Genomic DNA, 10,000 nt, shown 5'->3' on the forward strand with positions numbered 1-10,000 from the left:
ACACAGACACACAGACACATAGACACACAGACACACAGACACACACAAAGACACACAGACACACAGACACGCAGACACACACACAGACACACACACAGACACACACAGACACACACACAGACACACACAGACACACACAGACACACAGACACACACACAGACACACACACAGACACACACAGACACACACACAGACACACACAGACACACACAGACACACACACACACACACAGACACACACACAGACACACACAGACACACACACACACACACACACACACACACACACACACACACACACACAGACACACACAGACACACACAGACACACACACTATCTGTCCCTCTATGCTCCTCACCCGTGCCTCACAGCCACCAGTCTTTTTTATGACACCCGTTCTTCCTGGGTCCACTCCTCTCCTTCTGCCCCTCCCCCTGTCTCCCCCTTTTCTCCCACATCCTCAGGCCCTTCTCTATTCTCCCGGAGCCCCTCCCCCACAGTCCACGGTGCTTGGAGACCAGGTTGCTAAGCGTTCTGACGTCACACCACAGCACACCAGTCACATCACAACGACGGCTATGGTACCAAGCGCTGTTCAAAGCTGCTGTCACAACTGGAATGTGGCCTCACAGGCTGGGTGGGGGGAGAGAGAGAGAGAGAGAGAGGAGATGAGATAGAGAGAGAGAGAGAGAGAGAGAGAGAGAGAGAGAGAGAGAGAGGAGATGAGAGCAAAAAGAGGAATACATGAGAGGGGGTAATGGGGGGATGGGAGGGAGAGAGGGGAGGGAGGGAGGGAGGGAGGGAGGGAGGGAGGGAGGGAGAGAGGGAGGGAGGGAGGGAGGGAGGGAGGGAGGGAGGGAGGGAGGGAGGGAGGGAGGGAGGGAGGGAGGGGAGGTGCTACTTCTTCAGCCCCAGCACAGTAGTACTTACTCATTACTGGAACAACCTCCAGGAAAGGAGGGGGGAAGAGAGACAGAGAGAGACAGAGTGAGAAAGAGCGAAAGCAAAAGCGAGAGAGAGGATAGCTGTGCCCCATTCTCTTGCCCTCTACTGTAACATTTCGGACATGGTTCCCACCAGGCTCCAGACCTGCGGTTTAGTTGGGAGCAGAGGGTGTGTCATCAACGCCACCGCAGCCCGTTCATCTCCACTGGAATCTGTCACCCGTCAAGTCAACTCTACTGGGTTTACTTTGTCTCAACTGTTGTTTATTGTAGTCCCTACTGTCTGCAAGTCTGCTGTAGACTTGACTGTAGTTTTGATTTATTCTTACTGCGGTCTGAAGTCTCTATTGTAGTTTTGATGTATTCCTACTGTAATCTAAATTAGTATCTACAGTAGTTTTTTGTATTTGTAGTCTCCGCTGTTTGCAATTTGCTCTGTGTCATGCTGTGTCTGTTGTGCTAGACCATGTAATGCTGCAGGCTACAGCATGACACATGTTCTCATGTGGAAAACATCTCAGCTGGGGGGAGACTGGTGTGTTGACCGTGTGTGTGTGTTGACCGTGAGTGTGTGTGTGTGTGTTGACTGTGTGTGTGTGTGTGTTGACTGTGTGTGTGTGTGTGTTTACCTTGTGTGTGTGTGTGTGTGTTGACCGTGTGTGTGTGTGTGTGTTGACTGTGTGTGTGTGTGTGTTTACCGTGTGTGTGTGTGTGTTGCTGTGTAAGTGCAGTGTAAGTGTGTAGGTGTGACTGAAGATGAGTGCTGGTGTGTTTTCCTGTAAGAGTAGAACAGGAGCCAGAAGGACACAGCCTTCTCTGACAGAACACCGCTGTTTCTAACAGGAGCTGCTTCTGTCTGAGCTAGCATGTTTGAACACCAGCCTGCCCACGTTCTGTTCATCGACACACACGCACGTCAACAACACACACACACACACAAACACACACACATACACAAGCATGGATTATGAACACATGAACACACACATCACCAACACACACACACATGCATCGCCGTCCGCAGCTACACCAAACAGCCAGAGCGCGCCTGAAATAAACAAAAAGCAAAAGACTTGACTGGCAGACTGCCAAGGCCGTGGACCGAGATATAAAAAGGATGGAAGGCAAGAAAGAAAAGGAATTCTTTTAGCAACGCTAACTTTGCCTGGCTGCCCTACAGCACCATCTCTATAGGAAGGATGACTAAATGCACACACAAACACATTCACGCGATACACACAGATTCAAACCCTTTAAACACACACTCTTCAAACACACAAACACGCTAGACAGTCTCTCACTCTGACACAGAAACTCCCATAAAGAAAACTTTCATAAACCCACACATTATTCCAACCAGTCTCAAACACAACCTTGCAATGTCTCTCACACACACTAAGACACTTACACACACACACACACACACACACACAAAGCTACGCACACCCACACAATATGTCCAGACTATAGAGCTTTTTATGTAACTTGTGTAAATACAAGTTAGAGGAGACATCTTTTGCTGAGTGGAGCAGGAGAGAATGGCCTGGGAGTCATATATAACTGCTGGCCTGTTCAACACATGACCCCTACTGCTCTTACCGTTACATCAGAGAGCCACTCTCAAACCGCCTCTCTTTGGCTCTCAGTTTCTCTTTTGCTCTCTTTCACACCCCTGTGTGTGTGTGTGTGTGTGTACATGAGTACTTAAGCTCCCAGGTTTTCAATCAGCTCAATAAGCTCACGAAACCACCCAATCACCAGCCGCCTCACTCAGACTCTGCCCAATCCCATGTGTTTAAGCTTGGGAAAGTGAACGAATGTGAGCAACATTAATTATTCCTCCTCTACAAGGATCAGGGATCAAATGTAACGTAATGGCTTTTAATCACCATGGAGACCGTGTTGAATGAGGAAGTGTTTATTTGTGGCAGTGCCCCAAGCAGCTCTGGGGTTCTGTTAGCCGTTTAGAACTCCTGTTAGTGATGGAGCTAGTGAAAGTGCATAGACTCCATGCAATGCTAGGGGTATGTAGTTAGGGTCACTAATGTTAGGCTTAGTGTTAGGGGTATTAGAGTTAGTACTGTACGTGAAGGGCTAGTAGGCTGTGGTTAGGGCTATTACATTGACTGTTGTTAATGTTAGGCTTAATATTGGGGGTATTAGAGCTACTACTGTATGTGTAGGGTTAGCAGGCTAAGTTTAGGGGCATTTTATTTGTGGTTATTCAGGTTTGGCTTAGTACCAAAGCTAGCACTGCATGTGTCGGGATAGTAGGGATAGTAAACTAATGTTGGGGGTATTATAGTTGTGCTGTATCTGTTATTAGGGTTAGTACTCTGTTTATGGATCTGACTGCATGCTTAGTGAGTATATGTAGAGGTGGCATTTGGTGAGGGATAATGGATAGCTGCAGGGGATGTGTGGACTGAGTCTGTGTCGAACAGGCGTCCTCTTGCCTTGTGTGGGTAGGTCTCAGTCCCAGCTTCTCCTAAGGAGGTGTGTATGTGTGTTGGGATCGACCTTCCCATAGTGTCTGTTAATCACGACACCCTATGGAATGTGTGGGAAGGAGGGACTCGTCTTGCCTACAACATGGTAACACCTGTTAGCAGTTGCCATGTCAACCGGGTGCCATTTTGTGCACCAGGGTGTGATCCTCTCTCTCTGTGTCACTGTGTGTCTGTGTGTGTCTGTGTGTTGACCTGGGTGTGCCTGCTGATTGGTTGCTTGGTTGCACACAGCAGTATGTTGATATGATCTTGCTTCCCCTCGGTGCATTTGTTTTGCTCGCCAAGTACTTGCGGCGTACACTACATACCATAACAGCCTTGTAGGGAACCATGCAGTCAAAACAACCTTGACCTTGTCCGTGTGGTTTTGGAATAGTTGCAGCACAGAGCAGTTGAATTCCAATTAAGCGCACATCATCCGGAATTGGTAGAACAGCAGCTATACAGCCTCAACTGAACAACAATGGAGCCAATAAATTCCATTGTTTATGATTTAACAAGATGTTTCTCACTGTGTGCGATCAAATCGAATGTGCTTTGGAATTGACCCTTATTAACGTGGACAGTCAAAATGACTGTACAGGTGCCCAAAGGTGTCGATACTCAACATGAATCAGAGGAGACGTAGCAACGGTCTTCTCAAGGCATCAAATCTCTTCCAGAGTAAAAAAAGACAAACCTGATGCATCTTGCCTTCTCTCCTGCTGTCTTCCGGTAAGAGGCTAAAGAGCATTGGGTTCTCTGGTTCTTAATCGCTATGGAGTTTTACAACGAGAGAGAAAGCACGTCGTCTGATCTTGGACAGTAGGGAGAGGAGTGAGTGACAAGTAAATGATGCTCATCTGGTGTAACAGTTGGTTATGGAAGCACCACTGTGTTGGTGGTGGCCAAGTGTCTCTGTGTCACCCTCTTACACTCGTCCATCCTGTCTTCAGCTCACTTGATCTCCCTCTCCCTCTGGGGCCTCTGCTCTACAGTCTGGATGGATCTGTGTCTCCCTCCCTCTCTCTCTCTCTCTCTCTCTCTCTGTCTCTCTCTCTCTCTCTCTCTCTCTCTGTCTCTCTCTCTCTCTCTCTCTGTCTCTCTCTCTCTCTCTCTGTCTCTCTGTCTCTCTCTCTCTCTCTCTCTCTCTCTCTCTGTCTCTCTCTCTCTCTCCTCCCATCACCTGACTTCTCTCCCACTGTGTCGTGTGTTCCCCACAGAGAGGAGAATGGAGAAAAAGAGGAGGATAAGAGGAGGATAAGAGGAGGATGATGGAGGATGAGAGAAGGGGTTTTGTGGCACGGGCTCGTTGTTCAGCTAAAATAGGGTTTAATCGTAGTTGAATTTTTCTGTGAAATATATTTATATTTCTGTTCTCTGGTCCAGTCCATCCTACGTAGAAGACAAAGTCTGTTCCGTTGTGCCTGAGGATCCACTGGTCATACAATCAAAACACACACACTCCGACACTCCTTATCTCAGTCTTACATTTCTCTGTTTCTCTCTCCCTCTTTCTTTCTGTCTCTGTCTCTCTCTCTCGTTTTACCTCTCTACGTTCTCCTGCTTTCTCCCTCTTTCTCTCTGTCTGTGCCTCTCACATTATCTCGGCCTATCTCTCTCTCTCGTTCCACCTGTCTGTACGTTTTCTTGTTTCCTCTCTCTCTCTTTCTCTCTTTGTCTTAGGTAACATAAAGGACAGTGACACAAATTGCTAATGCTGACTTGCCCTCCACCCACCCCAGTCCTCTCAGGCAGCATCAGAAAGCTGTTGACTGAGCCTGACCCCGTATTTACATACACTCACATCCCACATGCATTAGCCAGTAAAGGGGTTCGCGCTCATGGGCCCTTATGTACCGACTCAAGTGCCAAACAATACACGGTGACACAAGCCCAAGACTCAACCTCCCGCCACACGGCTCTGTCTCCAAGCACCTGACGAGTTTTCAGAGAATTCTGAAAACAGACTCTCATGGATGTGGTCGTGAATAAATCATGTTTGTTATTATGTAGCTGTCATTGCTGCTGTGTGTTCTGGAATAATAACAGTGAGTGACAGATCTGCAAGAGTTGAAGGATGCACTGGAAGCAGGACTCCCTTAGGGAGAACATTCTGGTAAGGAGGCTAGACCAGACTAGGCTAAACAAGACAAGGTTAACCGAAGATAGGCTGGGCAAGGCAAGCCGAATCCAACAATTACAGCTGGAAAAGAGTAATTACTCCATGGTGCGGGCACGCTCTTATCATTTTCCCAGCATGCCGCAGGCCCTGTGGTGTTTTGTGAGACCCAACAGAGAGGGTGGTGTGTTCATACATCAGACACTCCACATCAGCTGGTTGAGTCTGCATGAACAGCCAATAACGCAAAGCAATATGGGCCCAGCAGCATGAGGAAATGAGGTTGTGTTCAGTTGAACAATATTTGCTTATTTGCCTTGTCCTGCCTCCAACGCTCCACCCATCCAGGCACTTTTATAGAGGACACGCATGACACACATAACCCACATGGACTCATAAAGTACATACAAAACGCACACACACACACACACATACAGTGCCGTACATACAAAACACACATATCCACAAGTATAATACTCTTGTCGCAGGCACAAACACACACACAATCAAAACAGACGTATATCCATTCTTAAGCACCTGCGGAACAAAATAAAAGACAGATGAGAGAAAAGAGTAGAGGAGAGATGGTGGGAGGGGAGAGGAGAGGAGAGAGAAAAAGAGAGAGATGGGTGGGAAGCCATTGAACAAAACAAAGTGAAACACACAATGTAGACTATTGTTGATGACAGCAGAAGGACTACAACCTAATTATGATAAGAGCAAACCCTTTAAATATTTCTTTTGATGCTCTGGTCTGAGCCAGACTCATGATGAGCTAGTGAAATTACAAGACAGGAAGTATAAGAAAGACAGGCTGTGTTAGATCCCAGCAGGCAAGCAGCCAATCAGACCCACATATAGAGAGGCAGGGAACTAGTCAAATAAAATACAAATGTTTGGGGAGACTAGGACATGATCTAAGTTTATGCTCCCATCATAAATGCAGACCCGGACCTGTTATCTACTGCTAGATAAATAGAAAGCTGATCGCACTAGCATCGTTCATAAGTTATTTTGCCATGAGGTGCTAAGCTAGCTAACGGTGCTAGCTAAGAGTGCTAACCTTCGCCTTCACTGCTTGGTTCTTCGGTTTAATGTGATGATCATGCCTGAAACTGCCCTAAAGGCAAGGAAAGAGGAGAGACTGGGATATCCTCGTAGGTTCCTCCTGATGCTGCCCAACATCACTCTGAACGCCTCTCGCTCTCTTTTCTCACCTCTCACCTCAACTCTTTCTCTCCTCCTCACCCTCCCTCCCTCTCCTCCCTCTCTCTTCTTTCTCACCTCTCCTCTCTCCCTTCCGTCTCGCTCCCGCTCGGCCAGTCTCTCCTGACACCTCTCTCTTTCCCTTCATCAGCAGTACAGGGTGACACATCACACAGATCACATTCACAGAACTGGCACCCGAAGCCTGGGATAGAGAGAAGGTTTTCTGAGGCTATGTCGTGTGGTGTCATCCCCACTTTGCTAGTCAGTTCAGCATCTTCTTTCTGCCTGTGTGGCCCCTAGCAAGGGACTAATTAGACCTGCCTCAATACCATAGATCAAACACTTGAAAGCTATTAAGGTATGTTTGATTTGTTTCCCAGTTTGCACTTCTGGGACTGATCATATGGTTTCTTGGCTTTGGGTGAATTAAATGAAGTGCACCCAAAGTACCTCTGCAAGTAGCATATGGTGCATGTCTATACCTGGAGTGCGTCAGAGACTAGTGCTTCAGTATGTGAAACATTATAATACGTACTCGTCCTGACTTCTGGCGCTGGCTTTAGCAAATCAGCACGCCTGGATGATCCTGGTCTGAGCCCATTAACAACATTTTTTATATTTTACACGAGTGTGGTGCCTTCACACTGAGCACAACAATAAGGAACAACAGGGATGCTAACTCAAGAAGTCAGATATTCTATGGACACGTCAAATCCTTTTTACCGACAGTCTTTTATGGCGTCAGTATACTGTCAGCACACTGTCTGGCAGCCTGTTGTTAGCTGTCCACCCATGCTCCCAGGAGGCAGGGTGTCAGTCTGTCATGACAGGCTACTATTAAACCATCAGTGGGAGCTGGGGAAAAGTCACAACCGTCGATGTCACAGTGCACGGCAGCTGGCACAGTTAGCTAGCGCCGAACTTGGACGTAGATTTTATAATTGGAAATTGGCCAGTTCAAATGAACAAGTCCTTACAAGGACTACGGACATTACAGAAAACAAATTTACTGACTGTCTTACATGTCACCGGCACAGCATGAAACAGAGAGCCAATTAACTTTCTTACAAGGCACCAATCACAGCTCCTCGTCTATTCAGTGTAGTCTAGGTGGCAGGGGGTAATGTGTGTGTGTGTGAATCTGAGGCATGCTTCATTGTACACTGTACATGAACCCTCCAGAGATGTTGGGACAACTTTAACTTAAGTGCACTATTCATCAAGCATCAAGTATTCAGTATACTGCATGTACAGCTACAGTATATAACAAGCCACCTAAAGTTGTTTGACAGACAGAAGCACTCTCACAATTGCTCACTTTTAATTCGGTTTCAATGTTCTCATCTCATGTTCATCAAGTGACAAGGTATTTCTCACTAACGGGCTATATGGAACCCAGTGAATGGCTGTCCAGAATAATTTCCTCGACACGTTATGCTGCCTATGTCATGTTTGATCACAATGTGGATACCCATCTTGCAGGACCAGTGAGTGTATGTGAACACACGACAAGCCTACATGCTCCTTCCATCCCTCTTAGCCAGTCTGTACTTCCTCCAGACACGAAAACAGGATCTGAGCCAACAGGCATCTCCATTGTTGTTCAACAATATGTGTGTGTGTGCGTGTGTGTGTGTGTGTGTGTGTATGTAGGTGTGTGCGTGTGTCTCCTCGCCCCTCTCTGAATCTTCCTGCTTACCGGGCTGTTTGTGTCAGAGCTGAATAATTAAAGATCTACGTGCTGTTGCACCAACACATCTCTCACCCCACTGATCTGATTGGCTCTCTCCCTTGAGACCGGGTTCTGCAGCCGCCTGGTCTTGTCTGCCTGCACATGACTAATGTGTGTGTGTGTGTGTGTCAAAAATGTACAGTTTCTGTATATTATGTGTGCAGCACCACAGTGAAAAGCAGACAGTAATATATGCATGCATGGGTTTGCTGTTCAGGTCTTCCGAGACAGTAATCATTTGTGTTGTGTGTGAATGTTTGTGTGTGTGTGTGTGAGTGGGTGTGTGTGTGACATGTGTGTGCCTTCATGTCTGTGTGTGCGTCCATGCGTGTGTTCAATTAGTAGCCAGGCAATCAGCCCAAGGTCAAAGGTTAAGGTGCAGGGACAGTGGACTGGCTGCTCAGCAAACTCTGCTACACACACACACACCTTACACACGCACACACCTTACACACACACACACCTTACACACACACTCTCTCTGTTCATTCTCTTTCTCAGTCTCGTAAACCATACTTCCATATCTAGACTGCTGTTGTACCATAGAACGCAGCAACTGTAATCTCTTTAGTGTGCAGAGTTACATGGACAGAGACCAACCAGACAGGGGGAACATGTTGATCTAATCTGACTCCATGACTGGAATGGCAGGCCAGAGAGCTGTGTGTACTGACATACGTAATCCTGTCTTGCTGCCATTTTCCCTTGCACCTCGCAGCAGTACAGTTTAGTCCTGAAAAAGCCCAAATGAAGACAAATAAAAGAGTTGATTTAATGTCTGTGAGTGTTGATTCATGTGACTGTATGTGTGAGTTGATGTGCCGTAGGGATTCCTTTTGAAATGGCAGAGATTTAATAGACAGAAATTGTTTTCATTTTTCACCCCGAGGCCATGTTCTTTTCAGGATTGTTTCTAGGCTTCTTGTTCTCTAACTGTCACTTCCTGTTGCCCGACCAGTTCTCAACATAGATCAATTGATTGGGTTAGGGGACGTGACCTGCTAATCAGGTTTGTTCCAATCACATTCCCCGCTGTGCTCTTGGAGGGTGGGAGGGTGCATGGTGGAGGACAGAAGGGGAGCTTGTTGGAGGCTTCATCTAAAAATGATGTGTGTGTGTGTGTGTGGGGGGGGGGGGTAGGGGACAGGAATGTTCGGATGCGAGGTGTAACAACTCAACCACACCCTCTCTAGGACTGATGGTTTAGAACCCCTAGAACTGTGGCACATTCTCCTGAAGACTGTGTTATTATCCTAGTCCAGAACAAACTGGTTCCCCATTCCAGTTCTCTTGCTAGATCAATCTCCCCATCCTGTGGCCTCTCTGTTACCGCCCCTGAGAGTTAGATTGGCGGTTGGCGTTTCCCTGTGGTCTGACTTCAGCGGCTGGGTCATATGTTGATGGTTCATCCATCCAAGTCTATCAGACTTTAGAGGTCACCACCTCTCTCACTTGCGTTAACCGTGGCCTTGCCTGGCCTGTTTTCCTACCTCTGCTTCATA

The sequence above is a fragment of the Hypomesus nipponensis genome, chromosome 22 (assembly GCF_054491055.1).
Source record: "Hypomesus nipponensis isolate SF chromosome 22, ASM5449105v1, whole genome shotgun sequence".
NCBI classification, from domain to species: domain Eukaryota; kingdom Metazoa; phylum Chordata; class Actinopteri; order Osmeriformes; family Osmeridae; genus Hypomesus; species Hypomesus nipponensis.